This window comes from Esox lucius, chromosome 16, assembly GCF_011004845.1.
Source record: "Esox lucius isolate fEsoLuc1 chromosome 16, fEsoLuc1.pri, whole genome shotgun sequence".
NCBI lineage: Eukaryota > Metazoa > Chordata > Actinopteri > Esociformes > Esocidae > Esox > Esox lucius.
Genome location: NC_047584.1, coordinates 26,267,668 through 26,287,149, shown reverse-complemented (window position 1 = coordinate 26,287,149; position 19,482 = coordinate 26,267,668). Strand labels below are relative to the sequence as shown.

Genomic DNA, 19,482 nt, shown 5'->3' with positions numbered 1-19,482 from the left:
CAATGAGTCCCTGTACAGATTCTCCCAATCACCCTCCGACCTCAATCTGAGCAGGATTACAGAGGAGGCCGAGCAAAAATACATACACACAACATACAGACACACCACAACACGCACATAACACACACACACACACACACAAAGCAGGAGTGTGGTTTCGTCCTGAATTTAGGAGAGAATTCCAAGCCTGGCACCTGGCCAAGCCCCTCCCCCCTGGTCCTGGTTGCCGTCGACAACACATAGTCACGTCCGGTGGATTGCTTGATTACTGGCATGACAGTACCTGAATGCCCGTCTACATCGCTGCCTGGCAGGTTTTGCCTCCAAGCCGCAGCGACACCCAATGACACCCAGCCTGGTCGTAATTACCCCCATGAGTCACCCAATGACACCCAGCCTGGTCATAATTACCCCCATGAGTCACCTGTCTGAAGACGTCACAAGGTGAGCGAAATTAGAGTTGGTGTGAAAAGGAGAATCTCTCTCTCTTCCCATCTCTCCAGCCCACTCTCCCTCCTTCTGAAGTGATGACACCGGTTTCACTGTTTAACCTTTCATGTTCAGTCCCACAACATGAGTGGAACAGGTGAAAAAGAATAATGAAGGGGCAGATACACTGGGGTGAACTTATGAAAATGTATGGGCTCGCTACTGTAACTCTGGGTAAAATAGCCCACTAAATGACTTAAATGTAAAGTGCAACGATGATAACTTGAGCAGCTTGATCTGAAATGTTGGCTTCAAACCCCGATTTCAACATCTGAGCGTTATTTAACCACTGACGTTCCACTGAACAAATTCCCTTTTTGTACAAGATCAGAAGCAGCAGATTGAGCGTGTGCAGATGTGTGTTTTCCTAAGAACTGGGAAAGGTCAATCCTCATTATCAGATTCCGCATCACGGGAATTGCAAATTCAAGTCAGAATGGCTGCCCTGGGTCACACACCGAAGTAGACGCACGAGTGCGAGCAATAAAACAAGTAGACTTTCCCTCAAAAGAAAGGGAAGGTAGAAAATAATAGGGTGATATGAGAAAGAGAAAACAGATAACAGCCAAGAACTCAGAAGGATAATGAGCAGTAATTGTGTTGTGAAACATGGAGAGTGCTTCTACAAGGAAAATGAAGAAGGTGGGCACTCTACTGAGTGTGTGTGTTTTGAGAATGTATGTACAGTGGGAAGAACAAGTATTTGATGCACTGCCGATTTTGCAGGTTGTCCCACTTACAAAGCATGTAGAGGTCTGTAATTTCTATCATAGGTACTCTTCAACTGTGAGTGACGGAATCTAAGACAAAAATCCAGAAAATCACATTGTATGATTGTTAAGTAATGAATTTGCATTTTATTGCATGACATAATTATTTGATACATCAGAAAAGCAGAACCTAATATTTGGTACAGAAACCTTTGTTTGCAATTACAGAGATCATACGTTTCCTGTAGTTCTTGACCAAGTTTGCACACACTGTAGCAGAGATTTTGGCAGACCTTCTCCAGATCCTTCAGGTTTTGGGGCTGTCGCTGGGCAATATGGACTTTCAGCCCGATCCAAAGATTTTCTATTAGGTTCAGGTCTGGAGACTGGCCAGGCAACTCCAAGACCTTGAGATGCTTCTTACGGAGCCACTCCTTAGTTGCACTGGCTGTGTGTTTCGGGTCATTTTCATGCTGGAAGACCCAGCAACGACCCATCTTCAATGCTCTTACTGAGGGAAGGAGGTTGTTAGCCAAGATCTCACGATACATGGCCCCATCCATACTCCCCTCAATACGGTGCAGTTGTCCTGTCCCCTTTGCAGAAAAGCATCCCCAAAGAATTATGTTTCCACCTCCATGCTTCACGGTTGGGATGGTGTTCTTGGGGTTGTACTCATCCTTCTTCTTCCTCCAAACATGGCGAGTGGAGTTTAGACCAAAAAGCTCTATTTTTGTCTCATCGGACCACATGACCTTCTCCCATTCCTCCTCTGGATCATCGAGATAATCATTGGCAAACTTCAGATGGGCCTGGACATGCGCTGGCTTGAGCAGGGGGACCTAGCGTGCGCTGCAGGATTTTAATCCATGACGGCGTAGTGTGTTACTGATGGTTTTCTTTGAGACTGTGGTCCCAGCTCTCTTCAGGTTTATCCTTGATGTCCTTACACAGCTCTCTGGTCTTGGCCATTGTGGAGAGTCAGGTAAGGAGTTCAAACAGGTGCAGTTAATACAGGTAATGAGTGGAGAACAGGAGGGCTTCTTAAAAAAAAACTAACAGGTCTGTGAGAGCTGGAATTCTTACTGGTTGGTAGGTGATCAAATACTTATGTCATGCAATAAAATGCTAATTAATTATTTAAAAATCATACAATGTGATTTTCTGGATAATTTTTTTATTCAGTTTCTCACAGTTGAAGTGTAACTATGATAAAACCTTAAGTGGGAAAACCTTCAAAATCAGCAGTGTATCAAATACTTGTTCTCCCCACTGTATGTATGTACAGTACTTCCAGTGACCAGTATGATGGAGTGTGAGATCGATAACACCAAATTTAACACACCTGCTCCCCATTCACACCTGAGACCTTCTAACACTAATGAGTCACATGACACCGGGAAGGGAAAATGGCTAATTGGGACCAATTTGGACATTTTCACTTAGGGGTGTACTCACTTTTGTTTCCAGTGGTTTAGATATTAATGGCTGTGCGTTGAGTTATTTTGAGGGGACAGGAAATGTACACTGTAATACAAGCTGTACACTCACTACTATACATTGTAGCGAAGTGCCATTACTTCAGTGTTGTCACATGAAAAGATACAATCAAATATTTGCAAAAATGTGAGGGGTGAACTCACTTTTGTGAGATACATACATACATACAGTATGTATGTATGTATGTATGTGTGTGTGTGTGTGTGTGTGTGTGTGTGTGTGTGTATGTATGTATGTGTGTGTGTGTGTATGCAAGTAATTAAGCTGACCCCCTGTGGATATTACTGCTCATTTTGCCTGAAAGCAGATGGAGGAACCAAGAGTAAAAATCAGTGCAAGACAGACACACACGCACACTCACGCACGCATGCGCACACACACGAGAGACGTACAAAAGCAATGTGAAAATATAGGGATGGGTAGTGGAATGGCCATGTGGGTACTTTTCTGCCTCTCCTCTCTCTCTGGCTAACAGCTAGTGGTGACTCAGAGTTAGAAGGATGAATCCATTCTGAGGATTAGTAAGAGGGAGGAGGAGGAGGAGGATGAAGATGACGAAGATCAGAGAGGATGAAGAGGATGATTGAGAAACAGGATGATGAGTGTTATGCTAGGCACGATGCTCTGACATACACACACACACGCGCGCACGCACAGCAGGATGCCCTGAAATGAAGATTTTGAGCCGCACAGCTGGGGGTGCTAAAACAGCTTCAGAGGGGGGAAGACATAGACACACACTCATTCTCTTGCACACAGTGTGTAATATAAATACTTCCTTGTCACAGGAGCCTGGAAACCAAATCAATTGTAACACAAAACACTTGGAACAACAGCAAGAACAATCATCCATAAGTAGAGATGTGAAGAACAACACAAGGTTAAACACCCAGAGGAGGGCCACTGGATACAACAACAGGAGTTAAGGAGGAGAGAGGAGGGCTACTGGATACAACAACAGGAGTTAAGGGGGGGGACAGGAGGGTTACTGGATACAACAATAGGAATTATGGAGGAGAGAGGAGGGCTACTGGATACAACAACAGGAGTTAAGGAGGAGAGAGGAGGGCTACTGGATACAACAACAGGAGTTAAGGGGGGGACAGGAGGGTTACTGGATACAACAATAGGAATTATGGAGGAGAGAGGAGGGCTACTGGATACAACAAAAGGAGTTGAGGAGGAGAGAGGAGGGCCACTGGATACAACACTAGGAGTTAAGGAGGAGAGAGGAGGGCTACTGGATACAACAACAGGAGGCGTTAATGAGGAGAGAAGTGGGCGACTAGGGTTGGATTTAATGCCACAGTTCATAGTTCAAATCAAAATGGACTGTTTTACTCTTTTATGTAATAAACCCCACATCGTAGCTGGTTCCACTGGATAACCTGGAACATGTACAGGCTACACTGCTCTCACCAGGTGGTAGCGATTACGTCCTGGAACAAAATCTGGATTAGCCTTTGGCCTTTTTACACCATGACGCAGAGAGCAAACGAGAGAGAAAGGGTGGCTTTTTAAATAATGATTTACACAGGCTTTCATATCCATCCCTGTACCAAACTCGCCTGGTTCCACCCAGGTTCTATGGTCATGATAATCCGTGATGTATTGGGCTAACCCCTGACAACGATACCCATGAACCGAACCCTGCACGACATTACTCCTACAGCAGCAACCTGTAACTGATCATTCCTGTGGTTATTAAAAAAGTAGATGAGATTCCGAAACCGCTTAATCTCCAGACTCGAACGCACTGGCAGTGACGCAGTGACTTGAATAAACACGACAAACGCTGTCATTATTCGACTTTGCATAGCTAATCGTTGTATGAAAAACTACAATAATTTGTCTTTCTTAAAAAGAAAGCCTTGCGCGAGGGCATTCTCACACACCTGACCACTGCGGTTAGTTGCCCAGGTACCCAAGCTAGGGCGACAAGGGACCAGGAAATCCATTCTTTTGTTCTGAGGCGTTCCTACGCACCTGGTAACGCTGGCCAATTAGCACCACCGATTTGGCTAACCAACCAAGGTCAAGGCACAAACCAAGTATGGTTGTGGTCAGTTTGGTGCCGAGAAAAAAAGGGCCTAATCCTACTTGCAGGCTAACTACATAGCACAAAGATTCAGTGTGAAAACAGGTCTGGGCATGATAAGGGCAGGTCAATTATCTACGCACGCAAATCCATCGTTTCATGCCCCCAACCCTGTCTCATCTTTTGGGACATGGCAGCGTAAATTTCTAATTTATGTAGCGTATGTACAATGTCACATTTCTCGTCACATACTCTCTTGTGAGGTCTAAAAAGGCTTTAAATGTCATTTTTAAGCCGTCTACATTTACCTTCTCAACACTGGTAACATTTCTAAATATAATTCTACATTTAAACATGTGAATGGGATTGCTGTCGGTTTTGGAGGAGTAGGGTGTTCAAAATTGGGAGCTTGATGCCTGGTTAGGTAATCTGATGTGATCTAGTTATTTGAACGTGGATTTCCAGATGAAGAAACAGTACCTTCAGGCTGTTTTTAGTTCTCTTAAGTATGTCCCCATTATGTCCAATCACCTAAAAGTGGAAGACACATAGAAAAATAAATAAAATGGAAACAGTGTGCTCAGATACGAGAGCGAACTTCCTGCTAATGGAGCCACCACCAGCAAGTAGTGATACTTTGACTGCAGCCCACATGAAGAGGAGGCTACAGTAGAATGAGGCCTCTGAATCATCCAGCTCCTTACCAAACCTCCCTCTTAATTTTAAAATGGCTTTCATTGGCCAAACACAATGGGCTTTCAAATGTAATATTGAGCATTTTACAGTATTGTAATAATGTGTGAATAGTTGAAGTATGAATGCTAAAGGGATATACAGTTGGTTATATTTACAATGTTGTTTGTCCTCCACTGATTGCCTGCTTCTAATTGTGGCAGGTCACACATTTTGCTGCTGTGATTGTACATTATATTGTACATTGCAGTGTTTTGCCTAAAAGAAGATCATCAGTGTGAGTTTTTTTGTTTTTTCCCCTCTAAATAACGTGGTCAGAAATGTGCAGGAGGTTAGGCAGTGCAACTCAGTTTCGAAGTAAATCTGAGGGCAGTGTACACATCAGTCTCTGTTAAGAGCCAAGTGTGGTTTTGGCGATGTCTCAATAGCAGCGCCATTCTGACAGTCTGCATATAGGTGGGTTTTTAAGTCAGTCAAATTGGTCAGCTATTCTGCCTTTGAATTTAGGGCAAGGTCTGCTCTATGTTTTTGGTTGATACATTTCACTGATTTTGTTGGCTCTGTGTTGCTCTCTTGGGGCTCTTTGGGGTCTGTTTGTGTTTGGGAACAGAGCCTCAAGACCAGCTGGCTTCTTCTCTAGGTTAATCTCTCTGAAGATGAGGGGCATTGTTATGGAAGGTTTGAGAATCACTTTCCTTTAGTTAAATGGGAAATGAACAGCTCTTTTCTGGATTTTGGTAATTAGTGGATTTAGTCCTAATTTTGCTCTGCATCCATAATTTGCAGTTTTGCGTCGTCCTCTGAGGATACTCGTAGGGCGTTTGTCCTACTTTGTGAATTCTTGGTTGTTAAGTGGACCCACAACCCAAGTGGGAAATGGGTTGCGGGACTGACTGGAGTACGATGAATTAGATCCTGACTGGAATGTAGGGTGGCATGTCTCGTTCCCGGGTCCCGACCCCCAGAGCAGAGAGAGAGAAGCAACTGATCACCAACACATAGGAGGGAGGGAGGAAGGAAGACAGAAAGAGAGGAAGAAAGAAGGGAAATGTATTATTGGGGTTTGTTTTTGTGCCGGCTGAATGGTGACGTGGCGTTAGTAGTCTAGGCTGACTCTGGAGATAAAAGAGGGATTCATGAAGAGGCTTTAGTATGAGACGCTGTTTACACAAAGACTGGAGGACGGATTTAACACACACACGCACACACACCTCTCACGCCATGCCAACACAGAAGCACAATCCCTTACAAATATGCAGACACACATACACACACACACACACACACACACATGCAGACAAACACTGTCTTTCTATGACACAATTCCTCTCCTCGTCAACCCGGCCAGGAAAGCAGATTGAGAAAGAGAGAAAGACAGAGACAGCCCGAGACACAGAGAGAAACAAACTGAAACAGAGAGAGACAGAGGGAATTAGGGAGACAAGAGAAAAGCAAGTGATTCAAAAGAGAGAGGTGTTAAAGGAGGGGTAGTTGAAGAGGGAAGTGGGTGTATGAAAGACAAATCTTCCTAACAAGAGCATTTGATAGTGCAAAGCTATCACTGAATAAAATCCCAGAGAGCTAAGACTCTCCCATACACACTGAGAGAGAGAGAGAGAGACAGAGACAGAGACACAAAGAGAGGAAATGTTTTTCCTCTTCCTCATGTTTCCCCTACCATCTCAGCTGTCCTGGAGCTTTCATTAGTGAGCTGGCTTTGCTCAGCCTGCCTCCGAAATGCTTAAATCAGCACTAATTCACACACAAGTTCCGCATACACAAACAGACACACACAAACACGCACAAGTCATTACAAATTTACAATACATACATTCAATATATACAGTCACTCACATACCCAAGAGTGATAGCAACCCCCCCAAAAGAAATGCATGGTCAGGAGCGATCACAACTTTCATCATGCTCTGAAAACAAAGATTTTAGGCACTTTGGGTAAGGAGAAATAGATAAACCACGTACAAAGAACAGTGGAAGGACAATGGAACAAGAGTAAAGGCAGCGAGTGTCTACGTAACCTAGTTACTGTGTTTTGGCTGGCGGGCGTTACCTAGCGCTGTCTCTGCCTCCTACAACAGAAGCACCCACCCTCTCATTCCATCCCCCTCCTTCTATCTTCTTTCCACCCACCCATCCCTCCCTCCCCCCTTTTCCATTTCTCTCACCTCTCCCTTTCTCCAACCCCAGATGGTCAAGTACTGTGACCAATTAAAGACAACCCCAGGGACAGAGTCACTTATAGCCATCTGACCACCATTACTGTGTGCTGGTGTGTGTATGTGTGTGTGTGTGTGTGTGTGTGTGTGTGTGAGTGAGTGAGAGAGAGAGAGAGAGGGAGAGAGATCACTGCATGAAGCTTTGTCTCATTGCCATTCCCAGGTGGTGTTGCTGCTTGCTTTTGGAGGGTGTTCAAATAACCAGTGTGTATGTTTTAGTGGATGGAAAACCGGGAGAAGGAAAACAAGCCAATCTCCAGGAGCAGAGTGGAACAGGAAGCAGGGGAGTAGTTGACTCTGGTATGGTCTGTACCACAGGGCCAGTGCTTCCTTTAATACAAAGAACCCCCACATACATACATCTAAATTCACCCACACAGAACCATTCATTCCCACACATATCTCTACACTATATCCATACAAATATATATATAGTGCCTTCTGGAAGTATTGGCACACTAGGCAGTCGTAGCTTCCTTTACTTTCAAGTTTGGATTTCAAATCAAACTTTTTACTGTGATATACCATACGGTTCAGGTATACTGTGTACATATTGGTTTCACCATGCAGAAATGCGGACACTTTTTCCAATGTGACGCGCATGGGGGGACGGTGAGGCAGAGGTTCCATCGTGACGGGGCCAGTTTGGTTGAGGGTTGACTTGGTGTCTGTGACTTCCTCTCACTGTTTAGTTAAGCTAGCTAGACAGTTGGTAACGCCGGAAGAGTTAGCAGGACGAAGAGATAACAAGCAAAGTCCGATTTTGGTATTCTGGAAGGAGGTGGGGATGGAAAGCAGCAAAAAGAAAAAAGATTTCAGGAATATAATCTACAGGGACGCGATCCAGACACGCCTAGCAGGTCCCAGTCACAGGCAAGTTAGGCTGGACCACAGCAGCCAGGTTCCGGTGCAGTCCGACACACAGCGTCAGCCGACACTTTCATCCAGAAGGACAAGGTCATTCAGGTACACACATGAATAAAAGGAAAACACCTTTGAGGCCAAAGTGTTCCCCATAAGACAGGGGAAGTAGGCCTGTGTGAGAGAGACATGGCCATTTGAAAATGGTGAATCCAACATGTACACAAATACCCTCAAAACAAAGGTCGGAAGGTATCAATGAACCTTACGCACATTTTTTGAGAATAGAGCCAATAGAGGAAAAAAAACGTTCTACTGTCCCAATAATTGTAGAGGTCAATGTGCATTCCAAGATGGAGACAGAGATAGAGGCAAGGCGTGGAGGCTGATGACCAGTGTCTGGAGAGGAAGTAAATGGGTGGTGATGGGGGAATTTGGGAACGAGGTCGGGAGGCTGATGGCTCTGTGTATGCGCGCGCGCGCGCGCGCGCGTGCGTGCGTGTGTGTGTGTGTGTTTGTGAGAGAGAGTGTTAGAGACATGCAGCTCAGGGTGAGAGTGGGCGAAGCAGTACCACAAGGCACCATTCCAGCAGGGCAGCAGATGACAGGACAAACTGTCCGTCTGAGACAGCAGCCGGGGACCTTGGGGGGTTTGGGTGGGGTCGTGCTGTCCCCTCTTGTGAAGCCCAACTGCTGTCTACACCTGCTGCTTCCGAACAACAAGAGTGAGAGAAAGATTTGAAAGAGCGTGTTTGCTGAGTGTGTGTGCGTGCGTGCGTGTGTGCGTGCGTGCGTCCGTCTGTGCTTGGGTAAATGCACACCAGCTCACACTGTGGGGACTGAGGAGGTAGGGACCTTCAGAGTGGAAGTGTGTCACAGTACCTGTGTTCGAGACCAATGTTCTGCATCACTGTAGTGTAATTGTGTTCTGCATCACTGTAGTGTAATTGTGTTCCGTAACACTGTAGTGTAATTGTGTTCCGTAACACTGTAGTGTAATTGTGTTCTGTATCACTGTAGTGTAATTGTGTTCCGTATCACTGTAGTGTAATTGTGTTCCGTAACACTGTAGTGTAATTGTGTTCCGTAACACTGTAGTGTAATTGTGTTCAGTATTTCGTTATTTTCCGCTACTTCCATGGAGAGGCTCAGGCATACAGCCTGGGGCTCTAGAGGCCACAGTGAAATCCATTACAGTAGACATTTTAACTAAATCACTATTTCCCATTTCAAATAATAAGGGGCTGATTAGCATGCTAACGAGGCGGGAACAATGTTAATCTGTTTAAACTGATACCAGCATTACCTCCACACACAGAAACAGAGAAGGAGACAGAGAAAAAAAAATAATGTAAAAAAGTGACAGAGTGAAGTGCGAGAGTCAGAGAAAGAGAGACAGAAGAGAGAGACCGAGAGAGAGAGACAGAGAAGGATTCAATTAACGATGTTGTCTACCACTTACATTAGCATAGAGTGCCTGTTACGCATACAATAACTCATTGTGAGTGTGGGTGTTGGTGACTAGCGGTGTGTGTGTGTGTCAGACAGCAGGGTTATCAGCAGTTCCTGCAAAAAGTAGAACTACAAGCACCTTGAGTTGTCCCTTTCCTGATGAGATAAGAATTCAAAAGGTACACACTTAGACACGCACACACACACACACACACACACACACACACACACACACACTCCTAGCTTCTACTGGGCTTCACTAAATCACAGCCTCATCCTCTCCTTTGTATCTTTCCTGTTTAATGAAACTAGCTTACTAACACATGTACGTAGCATTAACATTCTCCTATTCATATCCATATTTATGTAGCCCTGGTGTTGCATCATCTCCCACAGAGGGAAGGCAGAGCACCTGAGGGTTAGTGCTTATCTACCATAATCAAATCATAACAGAGGTGGGGTGGCGTTTCTCTGGCCCATTTCCCATTTTCTTGCGCACAGCCGCACGCACACACACACACACACACGTACCCTGTTAACACTGCCTTAATGTTAACACGTTAAACCATCTCTCATTAGCGTAGCTCGTTAGTGTGGGCGCCAAGCTAACGGCAGCGCTCTCTCGTGCGCTGACATTTATTTTGTTATTGCACTGGGTAATAACCAAAATTGGTGTGTATATTAAATGACAAAGAGTTCCGGCCTTGAGCTAAAAACTCCCAACAAACACATGATATCACAGAGACGGGGAAGCCCCGTCAGTGTATTGAGACGCCCCCCCCCCCCCGCTCTCCCCCTGCAGACGTTTCAGAGAATTGAGACCGGCCCCTAAGCCATTCTTCAACCACACTGGGTCCTGTTCACCGCCTCTTTGCTTTTCAGTTCCCAGACGGTGTCTTGTTTTGATGTGTGTCTGTGTGTACCCAGGGGGTGGGTTCCATAGGATGCGTTCCATAATGTTCTGCGACACTGCTCCCGACACCACTGGGAGCTCTTACCGCCAGAACATCTGTCCGGACTTCTGGGGTAGCATGGGGGCAGAATGTGCGGAGGGTCAGAGTGGTGCTAATGTCATTGAGCAGGAAGCCCTGCCACTAAAAGCAGATCAGATTGGCCGAGAAAATGGCAGAGTAGATGGAGTGATAAAACCCCAATCACTCACTTTTTCCCCTTGGACCTCTGCCATTTGCCAGCTCAGAGTGCGCGGAGTCATACACTCCCAGTCACACGGGAAAGAGAGAGGAACGACTGTAACGTGAATGAAGAAAATTAGATGGTGGTCTGAGAGAGAGATAGAGAGCTAATGTCGAAGAGGGAGTGTGTGTAAGATAGTGTTCCAGTCAAACAGCCCGACGCACCCAATCAATACCAGACAGGAGACTGATACAGCCTTCCCTTTCCATTCTCTACCTCCAGTAACTCTCTCTTGCCATCTCCGTCTCCACCAAGCCCTCTCCAGCCAATCCTTCTCTCTCAAGCCAACATGTTGTTATCTGTATCTTCATCTCTTTCCATTACGACATCCTCCCTAAATCTGCCTTTTCCCTCCGTTTTCATCATTCATTGCACCTAGTAGGGCCCTCAATAATTCCTTTTCCTCTATCTCTCCCTTCATTCTGGAACCACTCCCCTCTGCCCCCCTCTCAGTCCTCTTTCGACCAGGCAGGGTTGGAGAGGCAAGAGTTGTATTGACAAAGCCATAGAACCGCTACTTAAACAGCCACAGAGGAGGAGGCGAGGAAGGATCGGGGAGATATGGTCAGACAGTTCCCTCTGACACTGTCGCATATGCTTGTCAACCCTGTTTCTGCAGTGCGAGATTGATCGAGTCTTAGAACGTGTATGGTCCCAGCCATGGCCACGCGTACACACAAGGCCAAGCGGTGGAAAAGGGGAAGCCGCTTGTCAAATATCCCAGTTAATAGGGAAAAGATATATTTTTATGTACAATTTTGATTAGAATAAAACAAAAAAAAGTGTGATTGTGAATTAGGCTTCACCAAAGTGCAGTTTGGTCACATGATCACGCCGTCAGAAGTGACTGGAATGTTCTCTAAACGTAAACTGACCGTGGTTGAGCTGAGGAAGCTTTCCAGCTGGAAGGAGATTTCATGAAGTTGGTCACGTGACCAAAAGTTGACAGCACTGCATATTCACCAGGCTTTACAAGGCATGACTTAGACCACACACGGGCATTTCAAAACGCAAGCAGCCAAGGTCATGAAGAAGCACTGAGGCTTAAAACCATTTGCATTCGTCAATGCTGATCTACTTATGGACGTTGATCAGTGACACAATTCAACTCAGAATGCAAATAGACTTGCAATTCAATTTTTTAAATGGATGTGCATTTTTCGACACAAAACTCAATTTCCTCTCTATTTCCATCCTTTTTGTGTTGGGGTATGCATCATTTCTGCCAATTTGAAAAAAAGTGTTTAATATTTAATTTCCTTGGCCAGGACAACACTGCAGTATGTTCAAGTAATTGCAATGGCTACTTTGCATTACTTGTCAGCTCATTGAAAGCTGAACACACAGCTAAGCAACACTGAAACGCACCCGACACATACCTCTTTCCAAGCTAACTATGTGATAGAGGAAAATTCATATGAGCGAGCCTTGGCAATAATAGTAATAGTATAACAGTCATATCAGGCAAACTATTTAAAATGCGCCCCTATAGCACCCGGTGCATTATGGGAAGTGCCCGGGGAGATGTAACCAATCAGACTGAAGTCAGAAAGAACGGTTCATTGTTTCTCCGTCACACACTCTGTTTCACCCCCTCTTGTCCCTCACTCTCTCACAATCATTCTAGAAGTCAAACACTATACTGGCTCCTGAAGTTAAGAACAGGTGTGAAAATACCCGGTAATTACTCTAAGTCAACTGAGCATTGTAAAACACACCTATTAAGGAAAGTCAGAGGAGGCCGTTGCGTTCATAACGGCAAATCCACTTCGCTAACAAAAACAAACCTACGGTGGAACTAGTGGTAAGCCAATGGGTCCATAGAAAATATGGATTATTCAGTAAGAGAACGGGCTACATTCGCGTCCAGCGATTGAAGTTACTGTTGCTATGGAGTGTGCTCTGGCATACTCTGTTCCGTGTCTGCGAGCGCAGCTGACTGGGACTTAAGGTAATGGTCCTCTCTAGACAAGTACAGTATGTATTTGTGCCACAGAGTGACTCAGACTAGTGCGGTCTTGAATGTGACTGATTGTTTCAGAGCCACATGTCCGAGTAGGAGAGGAGCAATCTGCTGTTAGTTGCTATTCTCACACAGGATGGTGCCTTGGACCGGTTCTACACAGGCTGGTGCTTTGGACCGGTTCTACACAGGCTGGTGCTTTGGACCGGTTCTACACAGGCTGGTGCCTTGGACCGGTTCTACACAGGCTGGTGCCTTGGACCGGTTCTACACAGGCTGGTGCCTTGGACCGGTTCTACTCAGGATGGTGCGTGGGACCGGTTCTACTCAGAATGGTGCGTGGGACCGGTTCTACTCAGGATGGTGCGTGGGACATGTACGGGAACACACACTGTGTCACTGTTTCAAGCTGTTGTCTTTACATCTCAGGAGCTGAATCGTAGGAGACATGCTGGGGCACGGAACAAACCCACATGCACATTTACACGGACGGACAGGACACACGCACGCGATGCCAAGCCTGTCTCCAGGGATACGCCTGGGTCAGTGTGGCATCACGTGGGAGTAAACTGATCAGCTTGACCCCAGACCTGGAACTTCTTCCGTCCAAATGGTTCGACATGGCGATGTAAACCTTTCAACTTTAACCTTGAAGGGCATGTGTTACAGCCGTAATCAATTTTAAAACCTACCCTTCTCCCAGAGCCCATGAAAGTGGGAGGTTTTTAGGTACTCTGGGAACTGAAATACACTGCATATTGTATGTAGAATTTCTTTTGGTGGACCAGTTTTTGGAGCTGTAGCAAAAGGCATTAATAATAATTTGCATTTCACTACTTTAAAATATATTGTGCAGCTATTGATTAATTTTAGAAAATCTGTCAGTGTGCCTTTGATCAAGCCAAATAACCCCAATCGCTCTTGCAGTCAGTCTGGAAAAGTGTGTCTGCAAAATAACTCACATTTAATGTAATTCAAGTACAACATAATTTTTTCTTTTAATATTTGTATCCTGGCTAACCTATGGCCTGAGAGTTAAGGATATTCCACCAGTGTCAGGCCTCCCCTCTTGCTGATCGGGTTTGTCCTGTTCTAACAGCAGCTATGGAAACCCGTCACCAGCCCATTATGCAGTTCCAGGTTCTGATGTTCTGCCTCTAGCTATGGAACCTTTTGTAAGGCATTTAAGTATACATGAGAATTATGAGCACATTTTATTTTTCATGCATTTTGAAATGCAAGAAAGGAGCAGGAGAGACAGAGAAAATGTTTATATTTTCATTTGAGATATTTATACATAACCTAAAGGAAGGTTGTAATTTAGGCAGAACGTGACTCGTGAGCCAAATATAGAACAGCTTGCTTGTTAAATTGTGACCATAGAAATACATTATATCTATAAAAGGGTATGCCTCTAGAGGGGTTTTGAAATCAATTTGACTGTTAAAGTCATGGGTACATTATCAACGTCTGCCAAGTCCAGGGGCACAAACGTATGCCTTTTAAATCCAGCCCTGTGCAGAATGGAGACACGCCTTGACTGTCGGAACAACTCTCAGTTGGTGTTGTTTCCACTGTAATGACATTTCATTACATAAATCATTGAAACACATTTTGAAAGTTTGAAACTTATCTTCACAAGTGTCTCATCAAACATAATTCCTGAAACTGATTCTCGCTCGCTACTTTGGTATGAACGTAATTTTAAGGAAAAGTAATTAGCTCTATAGAATAGCCAACAGGAGCTACTGCGAAGAGGCATTGCTAGCAGCGGCTGTCCGCTAACTATTATAGGGTGAATACTTTACCAACACAATCTAAATATCAATACTATCAGAACTGTATTAATGGTCTTGCAATCAAAACCACATTAATTGTAGTCAGGAGGGGAGATGTCCTCGTCTTCAAAACACCCATAACAAAGTGTACTTAGCTATCTCACTCTCATTACTCAATTGTTTGAAGGGATTTAATGGAAAACACACACCCAAGACACACCGTCACCGTAGCCCGAAATCCCCCTTTGAATTCTGTCATGAAAGCTTGCGTTTTTAATAGGGTGCAATCAGTTTTCAGAGTTCCATTTCTACTTAATCACATATAACTGGAAAGCTTAGATTCACGGCTAGAATCTTCAGGTGGACAGAATTCTTACCCAACGAGTTCTACAGAACTACCAGTAGAAATGGCATTCTAAAGCAAACCCTGATAACCTCTACCCTGGTTCAGAAAGCAAAAGCAACAACTGTGGTTTAAAAATCCCTTAACGTTATCACAAGGTAGTACTCTGTTGTAGAGTCTATTCTTAAAAGGTCTGTTTAAGAGGGTACATTCATAAAAATATGAGTTTCCTCTTCTATAGCATGTTGGTGCTTTGAGCCGTTGATGAGAAAAACTGTCCGATACTCTGTTGAGTTAGCCCGTCCCATTCAGACACCTGGACTGTTGTCTCTTCATAAAGCTGTGGCAGACACAGTGGTATCATCTTTCTGATGAATCAGCCATGGGCCAGGTGTTCACAACACAGACATACACACAACGACTATGATGGTACAGCATTGGGCAGCCGGACCAGCTCCAGGAATGCCGCTGATCAACTTCGCCAGAGGACAAAAGGTATACAGTTCCACATGAAGAAAATGACTTAGACTGAGAGGGTGAGAGAAAATGACAGAGAATGAGTGTGTGAGTGATGGGGGGGGGGGTATTGTGTGTCCGGGCATGTGCAGCTGCTGGCGGGGGGTTGAGGGGAGTGAGGGAGGGGGATAGAGGAGTTCTATTTACACCGGTAAATACTGTGCTTCTGCACTCCATTTTTGTATGGTGCTAATAGTAAAGACATTAAATAACCTTATCCATCAGATTTTCAATCAAATCACTACAACTAGGCTACCGGAACATGCCTACTCCAAAATCATTTCAGTATCTAGAGAGAAACCCTGCACTCTGCTCTCACTCACGCAGGGAGAACACAACATGCTTGTTCCTAGAAACCAAACCAGAAAACAGTGACTTGGTTTGTGAGCAAATCGCTCTAGTTGAACAAATCTTTTTTTTTTTTTTTTTTAAGACACGGCTTTGTAGAGCCAAGACATACACATTCAGTATATGCTCAACACTTAATAACGAATTGTTCTACGCTACGGCTATGTAAATTTGTCTCGCCATTTAGACAATTTGAATTTCTCCTTATCAAAAAAAGTATGTGAATGTTGATAGAAGTGGTCGAGTTCCGGGACGAAGCCAGGGCCAGGGCTGCAGCTGGTGAAGGATATTTGGCTTATCAGCTGTGCCTCATGGCAGTCAAACACCGGACAACTACAGCCAGCTACGTGGAAATAAATGGCTTAAACCACGACAAAAGGTGGGGGCGCTCATTTAATTTGAAAGCTATTTTTATATTTACCATTGCATTTTAAACTAATAGGAATGGTCACCCAACCATCCCACCCACCCCCTCCACCAAACAGACACAGTTCTGTTCCTTTTAGGCTGCTGTGCTTCCCCTGGCCACACAGTAATTCAGAGCTCGCCTGTAATGTTGCACAGGGTTAAGAGGTTACACACACACACACACACACACACACACACACACGAGTCTATAAATACGGTACACAATCAGCAGGCCCATCTTAGGGCTTTAAGTCTGAGCCTCACATTGAAAGCATGGCATGCATAGAGCTGCACAGTGGCCAAGACACCATATACAACACTGCAGCCCCGGCCGCACCCAACACACACTAAGAGGAGGATTGTTGAAATGACCGAAATGTGGCTACTGATTAAATACTCAAATACTGAATAAGAACAAGTTTGTTAGAAAAGCACAAAAAGTGCCAAACTACCACAATACTGGCACAGTGAGAATGGACGTCGTGAGGTCAGGACTGTCACACCGACATACTGTTAACACAACCCGCTCTTAACACAACTGAGGTTACTCTCATGAGGGCTTGGCATGACTTCTGAACTCTCAGAGCAAGGTCACAAGCCCCAGGGATCAAGACACGACGGGAATTCCCAACCATACCGGCAGTGCCTAGAGAATGCCAGGGAATGTTCGATGGGGTATTGTGTGTGTGTGGCAGAGAGCAACAGATGCTTGGTGACATACAGAGGGGGCTTTCGGAAGAATTCCTGTGTACCGCGGCGGGGTCAGAGAGCAGCTTGAACCAAGGTGGCTCTCTGTGACACTGAGCACTTCCTTTTGACTCTGGGATCCTGCCCCATGTTATCAGTGACTAGGCACACCCTACAGTGTTGAGTCATGGATTATTCTCGGCTAAAACAAAAATGACCACCCCATGTAGCTTTTCAACACGTTGCAGACTTACAGTGGGTATTAGCAGTCTACACACCCCTGTGAAAATGCCAGGTTCTTGTGATGTAAAAGAATGAGACAAAGATTAATCATGTCAGAACTTTTTGGACCTTTAATGGTGACCTATAATCAGAACAATTCAATTGAAAAACTGAAATCTTTAAGGGGGTAAAATAATTTTTTTTAACTCACAATAACCTGGTAAGTCTGCACACCCTTAAAGTAATAGTTTGTTGAAGCACCATTTGATTTTATTACAGCACTCAGTCTTTTTGGGGAGTCTATCTTTAGGAGTCTATTAGCATGGCGCAACTTGACGTGGGAATATTTGCCCACTCTTCTTTGCAAAAGCACTCCAAATCTGTCAGATTGTGAGGACATCTCCTGTGCACAGCCCTCTTCAGATCACCCCACAGATGTTCAATTGGATTCAGGTCTGGTCTCTGGCTGGGCCATTCCAAAACATTAATCTTCTTCTGATGAAGCCATGCTTTTGTGGATTTGGATGTGTGCTTTGGGTCATTGTCGTGCTGAAAGGTGAACTTCCTCTTCATCTTCAGCTTTCTAACGGACGCTTGAAGGTTTTGTGCCACAATTGCCTCCACCCTGACTAAGGCCCTGGTTCCAGCTGAAGAAAAACAGCCCCAAAGCATGATGCTGCCACCATCATGCTTCACTGTGGGTATGGTGTTCTTTGGGTGATGTGCAGTGTTGTTTTTGCACCAAACATACCTTTTTGAATTATGGCCAAAAAGTTCAACCTTGGTTTCATCAGACCATAACACATTTTCCCACCTGCTTTTGGAGGACTTGTTGTTTGTTTTTGCAAACCTCAGCTGGCTTGGATGTTATTCTTTGTAAGAAAAGGCTTCCGTCTTGCCACCCTACCCCATTCATATGAAGAATACGGGATATTGCTGTCACATGTAGCACACAGCAAGTACTTGCCAGAAATTCCTGCAGTTCCTTTAATGTTGCTGTAGGCCTCTTGGAAGCCTCCCTGACCAGTTTTCTTCTTGTCTTTTCATCAATTTTGGAGGGACGTCCAGTTCTTGGTAATGTCTCTGTTGTGCCATATTTTCTCCACTTGATGATGACTGTCTTCACTGTGTTCTATGGTATATCTAATGCTTTGGAAATTCTTTTGTACCCTTCTCCAGACTGATATCTTTCAACAATGAGATCCCTCTGATGCTTTGGAAGCTCTCTGCGGACCCTAGCATTTGCTCTGAGATGCAACTAAGAAAATGTCAGGAAAATCCTACAAGAACAGCTGAACTTTATATGTGATTAATCAGAGTCACTTTTAATGATGGCAGGTGTGTAATGACCTATTTGAGTTTTAATGTGATTGGTTAATTCTGAACACAGCCACTAACCCCAGTTATAAGAGGGTGTGCACACTTATGCAACCAGGTTATTATAAGGTTTTTATTTTTCATTTTTCCCCCTCAAAGATTTCAGCTTGTTTTTCAATTGAAACGTTCACATTATAGGTCACATTAAGAGTGGAAAAAGTTCTGATATGATGTATCTTTGTCTCATTCTTTTACATCACACAAACCTGGCATTTAAACAGGGTTGTGAAGACGTTTTATATTCACTGTATATATAGTGCCTTGCAAAACTATTCACACTGCCGACTAATTCTCTAATATTACTGAACTACAATTAGCACATTAAAATGTACATACAAGTCAGGTTGGTATAGGGTTACTATATTAGAACATGGACGTACCAGTCAGGTTGGTATGGGGTTGCTATATTAGAACATGGATGTGCCAGTCAGGTTGGTATAGGGTTACTATATTAGAACATGGACGTACCAGTCAGGTTGGTATGGGGTTGCTATATTAGAACATGGATGTGCCAGTCAGGTTGGTATAGGGTTACTGTATTAGAACATGGATGTACCAGTCAGGTTGGTATATGGTTACTGTATTAGAACATGGATGTACCAGTCAGGTTGGTATAGGGTTACTGTATTAGAACATGGATGTGCCAGTCAGGTTGGTATAGGGTTACTG

The 19,482-nt window shown here is 44.5% G+C and overlaps 1 protein-coding gene across 3 annotated transcripts in view; it reads right to left on the bottom strand.

The window, feature by feature from the left end:
* Window positions 1-19,482, bottom strand: part of igsf3 (immunoglobulin superfamily, member 3) — an 88,161-nt gene that overhangs the window by 54,923 nt on the left and 13,756 nt on the right. The gene's annotated exons all lie outside the window — the stretch shown is intronic.